Genomic DNA, 14,825 nt, shown 5'->3' with positions numbered 1-14,825 from the left:
GAGAAGTTTCTCCTAAAAGGGGGTCTATGGCACCTTCTGTTTTTCCCGTGGAGTCCCAGGCCGTCAGAAATTATCTCAGGTCCGCTCATGTGGGCACTGAGAGTGGCAACAAGACTAGGAAAATAATTCAGACAACTAAGAAGTAAAAGAAAAACTTAGTACTATCTTCATTGTAAAGGCAGATAAACTGAGGCACCATGCAGTTTAAAATTTTATGTTCACATAGCGTTAGACTCCACAGCTCTCTCTTTTAACCATCCTGTAATTCTGCTGACTCTATGCCCAGTCACTGATGCACTTGTATGGTAGCTTGTGGCCCCTTAGAGCTTGGAACCTGGGTTTCATTTCCTGCTCTACAGCTATATAATATAACAATTTTCCTCCGGATTTGTTGGATTCTAACTCTATATATCCGAAATTTTATTAATATTACTGCTGTTGCCCTCAATGCACCAGCCCACCCTACAAGCTTCCTACCACCTGGCCCCCGCCGACAATCTCCTACCATTCCAGTCGAGCTGCAGTTTCTGTCGCCGCCACCAATTGCAGCGAGGGGCGCCACAGAACCACACTATCTGCAGGCTCCTGCCTCCAGCATGCAACAGATGACTCCTCCATCTCCTGGCTCGAAGCATCTGGGTGGTCAAAGCCAGATATGCCTAGAAAAGGATGCAAGGAGTGATTGTGTTAGAGGCTCACCTTGTCATGCTGGCCACTGGGTGGCAGGGGCTGGTTTCAGCGAAGGCACAACTAGGGTGGGTGTTACTGCCTTTGCTGAAACCGGCCCCTGATTAGGTAGAGCTGGCCAGGAACTGCTGGTCCCACCCTGGCTGCACTCCTTGGTGAGCAGGAGAAGCAAAAACTCAGACCCAGCCAGCCCCCTCCAACCAAGTGCCAGTTCCTGTTTCTGATGCCTCCACCCACGGGGCCCTGTTCCCCCGTGGTGCCCGCTACTCCGTACCCAGGAGTCACAGGTTGTCTCTGCAACACAGTGAGAAGGTGCAGGCCCAGGAACCATGGCGGATGTGGGATCCTTACTGTGCTCAGGATTCCCAGGGAAACACTGCGTGCCTGCCACGCTCCAGTACCAGCAGAAGGAGGCTGCCCTCTAGAATCTAGAGTCTGGGAAGAGGAGAATGGCCCCTTCCTCGGAGGCCACAGCTATGGCTGCCACCTCTGTAGACCGCTGCTAGCAGCAGCAGTGCAGTGCAACCCCCAATAGCGCACCCCTGCCCCATGCCACAGGGCACGTAAACCTGACAGTGCCCCCAAACCGCCTCACTGCCCCCATCTGTGCAGCCAGGAATAATGTCCCTAACCATCTCTTGCTGGGGGTAGTGACAGCCCAGATAGCGCTCCCAACCTGCCCCCGTCATAACAGAATAGGAGCTGATAGCGCCCCTAACCCTCTTCCCAGCTAGTGGGGTGCAGCCCCCAGTACCACACACAACCACCCCCACCACCAGGCAGTGTAGCACCCGATAGCACAGCCAACACCACCATCCCACGTCCCCCACACCCCCACCTGCAACATGACCTTGATAGGCCCCTACCCAGGGTAGTGCCTCCCTGGAGAGCTCACCTACCCTGACACCTTTCTACCATGCTGGCCAAGCTGCAATCTCCATCACCTCCACCAACCGCAGGGAAGCGAGCCTAGGTGCCCCGCTCAAGCCTCCAGCTTTGGGTATGTGGATCCCACTTCTGGTTCTCTAAGCTGGGCTCCCAGCTTCAATTCTGATTGGATGAGAGCAAGTCTTAGGACAGCCAATCACAGCTTGAAAGTAAAGTCCAATCAGAATAGGCCCAGAGGTTTTCTCTCATCCAATCAGAACATGTAGTCCAGGAACCTCATTTGCATAACCTCAGTATATAAAGCATGCAGCGGGGGCATACCACCATTTCAGGCTCTTACATGGTTGCCTGCCTCGCTGCTCCGCGCAAGGCTTAGAGGACCAGGAGTCATCGTCGTCACTTGCCACGGCTGGAGGCTGGAGCTGTGGGAGCGGCACCACAGCTCGCCTCCCTGTGGTGGGTGCTGCTGACAGAGACGGAAGGTCGGCTGGAGCGGTAGGAGCCGATAAGTACTTTTGGGGTAGGTAGAGGACTAAAGAGAGTGGTTAGCGGCAAAGGGAAGAAGAGGATGGCGATGAGGAAAAGGCATTGCAAAAAGACGGTGGGGAAAAGATGGTTGGGAAAAAAAGTTTTTGGGTAGATATTGGGGGAAAAGAGGGTGGCAAGTGGGAGGAGGAAAGAGAGGGTTGGGGGGAAACTGGCAAGTAGGAAGGAAAGCTTGCAAAAAGATGGTGGGGAGAAGCACGGTGAGGAAAACAGAAAGACAGTGGGGAAAGTAAGGATGATGTGTAAAAAGATTTTGGGTAGACGGAGGGGGAAAAGAGGGTGGCATGTGGGAGGAGGAAGGAGAGGGTGCAGAGAGAGAAGGGGAAGGGACAGAAGCTGGTGAGCAGGAAACAGAAGATTCTGTGAAAAGGTGGTAGGGACAATTTTTTTTTTGATCGATGGAGGAAAAAGACGATGGTGATCAGGAGAAGAAAAAAGGGTGGCGAGTAGGAGGAAGAGAAAGTTTTGCAAAAAGACAATTGGGAGAAAAAACAGTGGGGGAGAAGTTTTTGGGTAGATGGAGGACAGAAAGAGGATGGCAAGCGGGAGGGTGGAAGGAGGGTTGGGAAAACGACGATGGAAAAATAGTTTTGGGGTAGATGGAAGGCTACGGGAAGGTGGCATGTAGGAGGAGGGGCAGAAGTGGGAAAAAGAGGGTGGTGAGCAGAAGAGATTGCAAAGAGATGGTGGGGGGAGGAAGACAGTGAGGAAGAAAGTTTTTGGTAGACGGAGTGGGAAAAGAGGGTGGTGAGCAGGAGGGGCAAAAGAGGATGGCAAGTCGGAGAGAGACAAGGTTTTGCCAAAAGACCATGAGGAAAAGGCAGTGGGCAGAGAAAAGTTTTTCGGTATATGGAGGGGGAAAAGAGGGTGGCAACTGGGAGGGAGGCAGGGTTTTGCCAAAAGACAGTGGGCAGAAAAGACAGATGGTGGGGAAAGAAAAGACAGAGACGGTGGGTAAAAAGCGGGTAGATGCAGTGGGAAAAGAAGGTGGCAAGTGGGAGGAGAAAAGAGGGTGGTGAAAGGGAGCGGGGAAAGAGGTTTGGGAAAAAGACGATGGGGAAAATAGTTTTGGGGTAGATGGAGGGCAAAAAGAGGATGGGTAAGGATTAAGGAAAGAAGAAGGCGAGTGGGAAGTGGGGGAAGGCTTTGTGAAATTTTGGGGGGTAGGTGGAGGAAGAAGGAGTGGCGAGCAGGAGTGGGGAGAAGGCTTTGAAAAGACAGTGGGGAGACGTTTTGCATAGATAGAGAATGGAAAGGGTGGCAAGAAGCGGGGGGGGGAAAGACGATGGGGAAAACAGTTTTTGGGTAGATGGAGGTTGGAAAAGAGGGTGGTGAGCAGCAGGAGTGGGGAGAAGGCGTTGGGAAAAGACAAGGGGAAAGTTTTTGGATAAATGGAGGAACAAAAGAAGGGGATGAGAGCAGAAGGGAGAAAAAGAGGGTGTCCAGTGAGTGGGGGAAAACAGTGGGGAAATGTTTTGGGGTAGATGGATGATGAAGAGTGGTGAGCGGGAGAGTAGAGAAGGCTTTGCAAAATGACAGTGGGGAAAAATAATGGGAAAAAAGTTTTGGGGTAGATGGAGGAAGAAAAAGGGTGACGAGAGGGAGGGGGTCAAAGGTGGTTGGGAGAAGAAGGTGGAGGACAAAGTTTTTGGGTAGATCTTTTTTCTGACTTCTTAAATCAGGTTATTTGTATTTTTGCTTTGAGTAGTTTGAGTACTTTATATATTTTGTGTTGCATTAACCCCTTGCCTGATGCATAGTTTTGCAAATACTTTCTTCCATTCTGTGGATTGTTTCTTCATTCTACTGATTGCTTCCGCTACTTTACAGAAGCTTTTAAGTGTAATGCAATTGTATTTTGTCTATTTTTGCTTTTTGTTGCTTATGCTTTTGATGTACATATTTGGAAATCCCTTGCCCTAGCCAGTTTCACGAAGCATTTTCCTATGTTTTCTTCTCTAGTAGTTTCATCGTTTGAGATCCTACATTTAAATCTTTATTTTGAGTAAACTTTTGTGAATAAGATAACAGCCTAGATGGATTCTTGTACATGTGGCTTTTGGGTTTTCCTAGCACAGTTTATTGAAGAGATTGTCCTTCCCCAATGTGTGTTTTTGGTGCTTTTGTTAAGAGTTGACTGTGAAAGCTTGAATTTATTTCTGAGTTCTCTATTCTGCTTCATTTGTCTATGTCGGTCTGTCACTGTTCTCTCTGTCTCTCTTCTGTCTCTCCCCTAATTTTTTTTTTTTTTTTTTTTTTTTTTTTTTTTTTTTTTTTTTTTTTTGCCACTACCATGCTGTTTTGGTTACTAGATGTATGGTATATTTTGAAATCAGGTAGTGTGATGCCTCCAGTTTTTTTCTTTGTATTCAAGATTCTTTTGTCTATCTGAGGTATTTTGCATTTCCATGTGAATTTTAGGAATTTTTTTTTTTTTTTTTTTTTTTTGAGACGGAGTCTTGTTCTGTCTCCGAGGCTGGAGTGCACTGGCATCATCTCGGCTCACTGAAAACTCTGCCTCCTGGGTTCAAGTGATTCTCCTGCTTCAGCCTCCTGAGTAGCTGGGATTACAGGCGTGTGCCACTATGCCCAGCTATTTTTTATATATATAGTAGAGAAAGGGTTGCACCATGTTGTTCAGGCTGGCCTCAAATTGCTGGCCTTGTGATCCATGTGCTTTAGCCTCCCAAAGTGCTGGGATTACAAACGTGAGCCACCGTGCCCGGCCGTTTTTTTGTTGTTGTTGTTTTTCTTTCTTTTTTTCTTTTCTATTTCTATGAAGAATATCTTTCCTAATTTAACATGGATTCCATTGATTCTGTAGATCACATAGGGTGATAAAGATATTTTAACAATAATCTTCTAATGCTTGGACATGGGATATGTTTACATTTACTTGTGTCTGCTTTAATATGTTTCATATATGTTTTATAGTTTTAATTGTGAGATCTTTCACCTTTTTGGTTAAGTTTATCTCTAGGTATCTTTTTTGGGGGGCATTGGGTAACTACTGCAATGAAATTGCTTTCTTGTTTCCTTTCTTAAGTGTTTCACTATTGGTACATGGGTGTGCTACTCATTTTTATATATTGATACTGTATCTTGCAACTTTGTGAAATGTTTATTATTTGTAGTAGGTTTTTTTGTGGAATCTTTAGGGTTCTCCATATATATATGACGTGTCACCTGCAAACAGTGACTATTTGACTTCCTTTTATTTCCAATTTGGAAGCCTTTTATTTCATTCTCCTAAGTCCTCTAGCTAGGACTTCAAGTACTGTGATGAATAAAAGTGGTAAAAGTAGCCACACTTGTTCCAGATCTTAGATGAGGAGCTTTGTCATATATGGATATCACTGTGCTGAGATTTCTACTGTTGAGACCCTCTCATGCATTTTTCAGTTCATCCATTGCATTTTTCAGCTTTGAGGTTTCTGTGGCCTTTTTAAATTATTTCTATCTCTTTGTGTCCAAAAAACCCTTTTTGATGTCTGACAACTCAATGGCCAAGTAAATATAAATATTTTTGTCTTGAATGCTTTCTTGAGAAATGTTTATTAGTTTGCATATTGATGACGGTTAAGCTGTTGCATGTAAAGTATTTATTTTAAATCATAAACACTATTGCTATATTTACTTTTCACGTATTTAGAGGCAAACATATTATATTCCAGGATAATATGTTAACTTTGAACTATAAATCTGAAATTCGAAATATTGTCCACTAAGATTAACTTTTGTAAGTTTAATAGTATTGCCTTTTCTTCTGATAGAAAAATTGTAAGTGATAATCACCTAATTATCACTAAATAATTACAGAAAGGTTTATACATTTATAGTTTTAAGTAGGAAAGGAAGCAAACATAATTATTCAGAAACTACTTTCAAATAGTTTATAATTTATCATCCCTCTCTAGGTAATATTGCAGTTTATATTTACCAGCAAATAGTTATTTATTTAAGAATATGTAATAATATAAATTTAATTTATAAATGGTGAATACAAATTACTGCATATAAATTTTGGTGTCAGAGGGAAAATCAGATGTTAGTACACTATAGTAAATAACTTTTAAAAAGCTGCTCTTTTTAGAAAAAATGAAAGTAGTCTCTTCAGTTAATCAAATAACTAGTACTAGATACAAGTACTGAACATTCAAAGAAACACAGGTGTTTCCACAAAATTTACAGAATAATTTTACTCCATTTCCCAACATGTATGCGTGTCAGTTTTATATCCAGAAGGAATAAGACCACATTTAAGAATTAATTCAAAGAATAATAAAATACAGTATCACAAATAAAACACATTATCAATAGGGAAAACAAAAGCCTTGATAAGACCATAAAACTAATAATCAATTATGGATTTGTGTAATTAATTTTAAAATATTAATAAAGGCAAAATAAGTGAATATGGATTTTTATGTGAAATAGTGATTTCTTTTTCCAAAATCCTAGGTGATATAAAATAGAATGGAATATTTTGAGAATTGTTAATAATATCTTGAAACTAAGCATACTTTATGGAAGAAAGCAATGTGGTTTTTAAAATTTATCTTAAAGCAGCTTTAAAAATTGTTGTATTGGCCAGGCGTGGTGGCTTGTGCCTGTAATCCCAGCACTTCGGAAGGGCAAGGCAGGTGGATCTCCTGAGGTTGGGAGTTCGAGAACAGCCTGGCCAACATGGCGAAACCCCGTCTTTACTAAAAATACAAAAATTAGCCAGGCGTGGTGGAAGGCACCTGTAATCCCCACTACTTGGAAAGCTGAGGCAGGAGAATCGCTTGAACCTGGGAAGTGGAGGTTGCAGTGAGCTGAGATGGTGCCTCTGCACTCCAGCCTGGGTGACAGAGCAAGAGTCTGTCTCAAAAATATATGTATATATTAAAATGTATATAGATCGGCGGTTCTTAAATGTGACCCTTGTTAGAAATGCATATTATCAAGTCCACAGCAAATCTATGAATCAAAATTCTTTGGTAGGGACTTGCAGCCTTGTCATCTGTCTTAGTAAAATACTGGTACATTTTGAAGAAATAAATGGACTAAGTTTGCAAAATGCCCAGCATGACATCTTGAATATATAAAAGCTCAAATGTATGGAAATTGCTTACAATTGCTATTCTTACAATTTCTTAGAATTGCTATATTAATATTTTATTAACTGCATTTAAAAATATTTTAAAACTTTTTGTTAAAGTTTTTTTTCTATTGATCAGCATTATTTGTCTAATATTTATGTAGTATTGGTCTATACCTTGAATTTCTACATGGAGGTATTGATTGGTCTATGCACATGCATCATAGTTAGACTTATTTTAATTTTAACCCTTTGTATTACATGGTATTACCTTAGTGAGGACATCTTCTTGTTATCTTTCGATACATTCTTATATCATTCATTTATGGTTTTGTGGGGTTTTTTGTTTCATTTTTAACTCTTGTAGATACATGACATGCTATTATATTATGAGGAAACAGCAGTAGATATATCGTACAGAGTCCCTGTCTTCACACCATGTAGTTTTCAGAGAGAGAGACAGATCATGTGTTTTCACAAACAAGACACCACTTTACTGATTATCTCTTAGGATGAATTATCTCTGTCCTCTTGACTTCTTAAGTAGCTTTCTAAGAATTTTTCAAATTTTACTACTTTAGATCATGAAATATCTTGCAGATAATTGGGTGAAAGAAAAGGTGTTATTCTTTCCAATCTTAAAAACATAATTTTAAAAAAGGTCTCTCAAGCCTTGTTTTCCTCTGTGTATTCTGGTATTCTGCCAGCTTACTCTGTGATTTTGTCATTGTGATTGTTATAGTTAATTTTATATGCCAACTTGGCTGGGCCAGTGTCTTACTCCATTTATGTTGCTATGAGAGAATTCCACAGACTGGGTAATTTTTAAATTTAAAAATTACTGGGTAATTTTTAAAGAAAATAAATGTATTTCTCGTAGTTTTGGAGTCTCTTATCAAGGTACCAGCATCTGGCAAGGGCCTTCTTTCTGCATCTTCCCACAGCAGTAAGCAGAATGGGAAGAGTGCATGAGAGAGGGAGTGGAAGAAGCCCAAATTTATTCTTTCATCGGGAACCAACTGTTGGAATAACTAACCCACTCCTAGGATACTGTCATCATTCTATTCATGACCTAATCATCCCTTAAACATCCCACTTCTCAACACTGTAAAATTGAAGATTTTCACTGCACTCCAGCCTGCGCAACATAGTGAGGACAATATAGTGTATACACACACACACACACACACACACACACACACACGCACACATGCAAACACAGTCTATTGTTGAATTGATCTGTAAGTTATCTTAATGAGAGCTTTTGGGGCTTTTTAAAACCATTATTTTCTCTCACTTACTTTGAAACCTTTATTTGTCAGCTTATTACTCACTACAGAAGGTTTCAGTTTCCACATTGTGGGGGGAAAGGCTGTTACTTTTTAAGATCTGTGTTCACTTCTTCCCAACCCATGAATTAATAGTTGCCTGTTCCCATCCCTGAGTCCTGCAACTTGGGGCTGTTGTTCAGCAGTAACTAGGGAGAGATCATGTCTCAAGTAGCCTAGCCCAAGACAAAGTTTAATGGTTGTCATTTTTTGTCTCGCTATCACAGGGGAGCAATATCTATAAAAGGCACAGCCACGGGGCTCCGTTTCTGATGTTTTTGTTCCTGGGTCTTTGTTCCTGGGTGCAAGAAAGGCCAATTCAGTGAGGAATTTAGAGTTGTGAGCCTGGTTTTAATTTTCTGCAGTGCATGGCCACTTACCCACCAGGAATAAAACTCAACACCTATTCCTTGAAGGAAAATTAAGCAGACTCATAGTTTTAGCTTTTGTTTCCTAACAATAGCTTGAAATGTTTATCTGGTTTTTGAGTATGCCCATAGTCACAAATATAATGTAATATGAACTTAAATTGTTTTATGTCAGGGAGTACTTAATCCAAATTACATTTTTGAAAAGATCACTCCAGCAATCCAGAATGGATTGGTGGTGCTAAAAGTTAAAGCAATAATAGAAGTATGGGAAGAGAGAGGTAACCACAATGATGTGTTTGGACATAAAGAATTAAAATAATAATGTGAACCATGATGAGTGTAACTTACCTCACAGTTGAAAGTGACAGTACTTATTACAAGATTATTCATTATTAGTAGAAATAGCAGCTAACATAAGGGAGAATCCATACCGCTTAATTAATTCCTGTCATTTTTATTCATCTTTTTTAGGCCTCAGCATAAATCTTGGCTCTCTCCATGTATCACCCTCCATTTGTAGAATTTCATGTTTATGTTGCTTTATTTCATTTTTATGTTCTCTGATTTTGTCTTTAGGTTAATAATTAACCATATTGTTGTGTCATAAGAATCTTTTCTTATTTTCTGAAAAGCAGAATAATGTCCAATTTTATTCCAGTAATAAAATTTCTGCCATTAAGTAGAATTTAAAATAAATAAGGTAAAATTTAAAATCTGTCTATAAACTGTAATATTGCTGAGTATAAAACAAAATTTAAAACAAAAGGGAAATGAAACTATAGCTGAGTCTAAAGCAACTTGATGGCCTCCTTGAATTTCCTTTTGGCTTTAAAGATGTAATATTCACATTAACCCTTTAGCTCTGATATTTTCCCTGCACATAGAAAAATAAGTCATCCTGGTTTTTAAAATTATGTTACCTTTAAACAACCCAAAAACGAAATGTTAAAGAGCTGCACTGTGACATACATTTTCTATAGAAACAATAATTTTCTCAATTGATGTTAATACTCAGTCATTTAGACTTTTCAAAGCAATGAAGATATTGAAAATGTCCAAAATTAAAGAGAAATAAGAGGAAAAAACCGGCGTACATGCTTTTTAGGAAAACACCCTGCAAACGTGATCCAGATCTCACTGCCACAGTCATGGCTATTTAAGGAGTATCAGTACACATACCCTCAAAAAGCATTGGAATAGTACAGCTTAATAAACGTCTCACGGGTCACTGGAGTGACCTTAATCAATTTACCAAAGAAAGTAGCTTTTCAATGAAGAGTTTTAAGACACTTAAAAATTCTTGGCTGAAAAATCAATGCTACTTTTTATAATTACTTTGTTCTGTGAGGTGGTTGCAATTATAATTATTCTGGACATGCAATACTAACTACAAAATATCTAAATGCCATGACACATCTGTGAAAAAAAATTTTTGAATAATATTTCATTTAGAGATAAAAATATTTACTCAAATATTTTAAAGGCTACAGTTATCTCAAAATTTACATAATTGTAATTTAATTTGCAATTGAGTCTCCTACTGCTCCCCTCTCCATTTCACCTTGCATTTCTACATCTTTTTCTTTTCTTTTAAATTAAAATTTTTTTTTAATTATACTTTTAGTTCTATGGTACATGTGCACAACGTGCAGGTTTGTTACATATGAATACATGTTCCGTGTTGGTGTGCTGCACCCATTAACTCGTCATTTACATTAGGCGTATCTCCTAATGCTATCCCTCCTCCCCACCTCCCCACAATAGGACCCGGTGTGTGATGATCCCCTTCCTGTGTCCAAGTGATCTCATTGTTCAGTTCCCACCTACGAATGAGAACATGCAGTATTTGGTTTTCTGTTCTTGCGATAGTTTGCATCTTTTTCAATATGGCCGTTTTCATTGGAACAAAGAGACATAAATTTATACTTTCTTTATAGTATCAACTTCGCTTGTTACTCAGCCCTCCTACCTTCTTGATGGCATTTGCCAAGACTTAGTACAGAGCTTTCCTATTTGTACATCTGCCTTTCACAGAACATAAACCATGTGTGGCAATCTCAGATCAAAAGCCTACTGTTGGTAGTGGAAAACTTTACAGATTGTAATTGGACTTGTTTCTTCCCTGGAACTGCACAATACCCTCCCTAAGCTCAGGAGGAACTTTGAACTTCAAAGTTAAGGTAGAAGTTTCTCTGTGTACATGGCTATGTTGAATATATCTGAAATTCTTGCTGTTTTGTCAAGTTACATTCACGTAGATCTTATTTTTTTTTTATTTGAATGATACTTTCTAATTTCTTTAATGGCATATAACTTACTCTTTTCTGACAAATGGGCTTTTTTCCTTAATAATTGTTGTACGTTACGTAATTCTTTTATTTTTTTCTACTCATTTTCCCCTTTTAAAACTGCACTTAAATTTATAGATGTTATGCTTAAAAGAAAGATAAGTTATTCGTTTTCATTGAACTAGTTCTCTATAATAATTTCACTGCATTCATATTTATTTACATGTGATGTATTTTTATTTCCACTAGTTAAAATGCAGGAAATTACAAAGATTAATATCAAAACATGAATGCACCACTGAAATTGACCAATAATTTTGTGATGTTTATTCACAGCTATATTTTAAAAATAAACATAGGATTGCAGATACAGATGAAGTGCTTTAGGGATATATCCAGAGAGAGACAATAAATATTACAATTTGTTTACATTAGGCAGTAATTTTCTACCTATTGTTATAAGTAGAATGTCCCCACCCAAAGATGCCGGACCCAAATCCCTACAATCTATGGATAGATCGTGTTATGTGGTAAAGCTGAATTACGGATGTAGATGGAAATAAGTTTGCAAATTAGATGATTAGCTTAAAATAGGAAGATTATCTTTGGGTTATCCTAGTGGGCCCACTGCAATCACACGTGTCCTTTAAAGTAAGAGTGAGGCAGAAGAGGAGTCAGATAGGTTTTTTTGAAGATGCTATGCTGTAGGCTTTAAAGATGGAGGGAAAGACTGTTAAGTCAAGAAAATAGGCAGCCTTTAGAAGCTTGAAAAGGCAGAGAACTGAATTTGTTCTTCCAGAAAGGAATGCAGCTTTGCCAACGCTGATTGAAGGACAATGAGATTTCTAACCTATAGAACTATTAGAGTATATTTGTGTTGTTTTAATCCACTAAGTTTGTGCTAATTTTTTATAGCAGCACTAGGAAACTAAAACAAATATACATCCACTATAAATGTATGTTTGCAAAAACCTTTAATTGTATTTTTATGTAATTAGATTTTACAGTTTATCTATTTCCTTTACCTACAAATCCTAGTGCCTGACTATATTCACAAGTCTTGTCTTTAGCTGCTTTCATGAGACTGAGTATGTCTGATACGACGTGAGCAAAAGCAACCTGCACCACCTAAGATGAAGCCTATTGAGAAGATCACAGAAAACCCTCCACACTCTCTATCCAACATTTACTGACTGAATACAGAGGAGTAGGAGACCGTAAAAGCTGCAGAACCCCATGATCGAAGGACTGAATGATGGTGTGGAACACGGCCTCTACTCCTTTCCTTACTGCTGACATGTAACAGTCAACTGTACCTTGACCAAAATTCTATGATAAGTTGCTGACATCTAGCATTGTTTAATCCTTGTTACTCTTTCTCCTGCCTTCTCAAAGGCAGATCCCTAGTCGGTATGACTTGAAAAGTACAACATCTAATTCTAACTAAATTGTTGAGATTTTCTTTCCATACAGCACTGTATTTCATACTTAATTGATGAGGTTATATAAAAATTTACTTATTTTAATTACTAGCAAGACATCATTGTAATAATAAACTGCGATGTAATATATTTATCCACTTGAGCAATAGTTTTGGGAAGATATACACACACAAACATATATGTGATATATAGGGATATATAGTAACTGTACTTTGGAAATATATATACATGCACAAAAAGAGAGACATGTATGAAATAGTTTTGAAATATATATATGTAGAACAACTTTACAAAATTCCAAAATAACCACACTATAAACAACAATATATCCCAAAAGTAATAAAATGGATATATAATTTTTAAAAGTTGGTAATAATATGGCTTTTTGGATATTTTGTCAAGTTGCTCCCCAAATTATTCTTAAATACTATCAAAACTGAAATCACTGCCAACAACGTAAAGGGGCTCCAGTCATCCCTATCTTGTAATTATAGGGTATTGTCAGAACAATATATCAGGTTGTATGAATGTAAATACAACCTGATACAGAAACTGGAAATATAGCACTTATTTCTAATAAATGTGAAATCAAAGTGACTCTGTAACATAGAAAGAGAGTCAGTGACTTTGGCATTTCAGTATGCTCACTGATGTTTTAAAGAAGAACAACAATCACTATGTAAAAATTACTGAACCAGATCATGTCAAATTCTTTAAGGAACAGATGTGGAGTTTTTATGATTCACCCAACAGTAGCAAACACGTTATCGTTTCTAGAGTAAATACACTAAGACAATTCTAAAGATGTCAAAATTCTGTTTTATTGCCCAATTCTTTTTTTTTTTCCTCCAAAAGGCATGGGAGAAATTTGTCACACCTTTAGTTACACAGCAAATTTTGAACACTTCCTATTTATGTTTGGAAAAATTCTCATGTCATAACATTTTTCACCAAAGCAAAAGTCAGAAATTTGCTTTTGTAGCCTCTTTTTTAATAGCTAAAATATTTTGCAGTGATGTTGTCTTTCAAATTGTAAATATGGGACTCTCATCCAGAAAAGAACAATATAGGAGGCAAATTCCATACATATCCATCTTGTCTGGTAAGAGTGATGGCAGAATGACCTGGACTTCAAGGCCAGACATGAAAAATGTTTTGACCTCCAGTGCCGGCATCATGAGGGTGAGCTGTGGTGACTCCAGTGTAATTGTTTTCTTGCCAGTTGTAGGATCCTCACTGGAACATTCCCATGTTGGGATCTGTGGCCATTTAGTAGTTTCTGTGACTGACTTCATGACCCACCCGAAGATCCAAATGTCTTTTAGTAGACTCCATTTTTACTTCAATTAGTTTCCTCTTTTTTCCATTATTTTTAAAATTTCATTAAATAAATTTTTTGGTAGACCAGGTGAAGTGGCTCATGCCTATAATCCTAGCACTTTCAGATGCCCAGGAGGGAGGATGACTTTGAGGTCAGTAGTTGGAGACCAGCCTGGGCAACATGGCATAATCCCATCTTTACGAAAATACAAAAATTAGCCAGGTGTGGTGGTGCACGCCTGTAATCCCAGCTATTCAGGAGGCCGAGGCAAGATAATCACTTGAACTGGGGAGGCAGAGGTTGTAGTGAGCCCAGATTGTGCCACTGCACTCCAGCCTGGGCAACAGAGTGAGACCCTGTTTTGTTTTGTTCTGTTTTTGTTTTTTCAAAAGAATCCTCATCGTGTAAAAATTGGTGCCAAACATAATTACAGGCAATGGAGCCTCAAGGAAATAAAAATCCAGGGCTAGTTATCTGGTCTGATTATATTGCCAGGGTAAAAGAATTCATCTTATATTGAAAAGATGTGATTCTTGCTGTCCCTGGCAGACAGTAATGAAAGGATTATTTAAATTTTCAACTATGATCACTGATGTAATACATCTATACTTAACAGTTTCTAGAGTTATGACATTGGCATAAGGAAAAGCTCTGTGGGATAAGCTGATTGCTTCTGATTGTACTCAGCCTTAGAGAAAGATAATGACTGCTTTCCCTAATTTCTTAACTCTTGGGATGATCGGATAAGTAGGAATTGTCCATAGCTGTGCCACAAGTAGCCCCAAATCAGGTCCAAAGGTGGCTGAATTATAATGCTATTTGAATTGTCAGCTTCACCAACCTTTTATTTGAAACTCAGGGAATTATTGTA

The 14,825-nt window shown here is 38.8% G+C and overlaps 1 protein-coding gene across 5 annotated transcripts in view; it reads left to right on the top strand.

Annotated features, from left to right (window-relative positions):
• The first annotated feature begins 1,935 nt into the window (after positions 1 to 1,935).
• LOC139358594 (BTB/POZ domain-containing protein KCTD5-like) overlaps positions 1,936 to 14,825 on the top strand; it is a 141,733-nt gene continuing 128,843 nt past the window's right edge. The window contains exon 1 of one of the 5 annotated variants that reach the window (XM_071079815.1): positions 1,936 to 2,070. The gene's annotated coding sequence lies outside the window, so the exon portion shown is untranslated. Of the gene's footprint in view, positions 2,096 to 14,825 lie in introns of all 5 variants that reach the window. The other 4 variants (XM_071079818.1, XM_071079816.1, XM_071079814.1 and 1 more) reach the window with 4 other exon arrangements.

Source organism: Macaca nemestrina, chromosome 15 (assembly GCF_043159975.1).
Source record: "Macaca nemestrina isolate mMacNem1 chromosome 15, mMacNem.hap1, whole genome shotgun sequence".
Classification (NCBI taxonomy): Eukaryota; Metazoa; Chordata; class Mammalia; order Primates; family Cercopithecidae; genus Macaca; species Macaca nemestrina.
The sequence above is the reverse complement of the archived record's forward strand: the minus strand, read 5'-3'. Positions and strand labels throughout refer to the sequence as shown.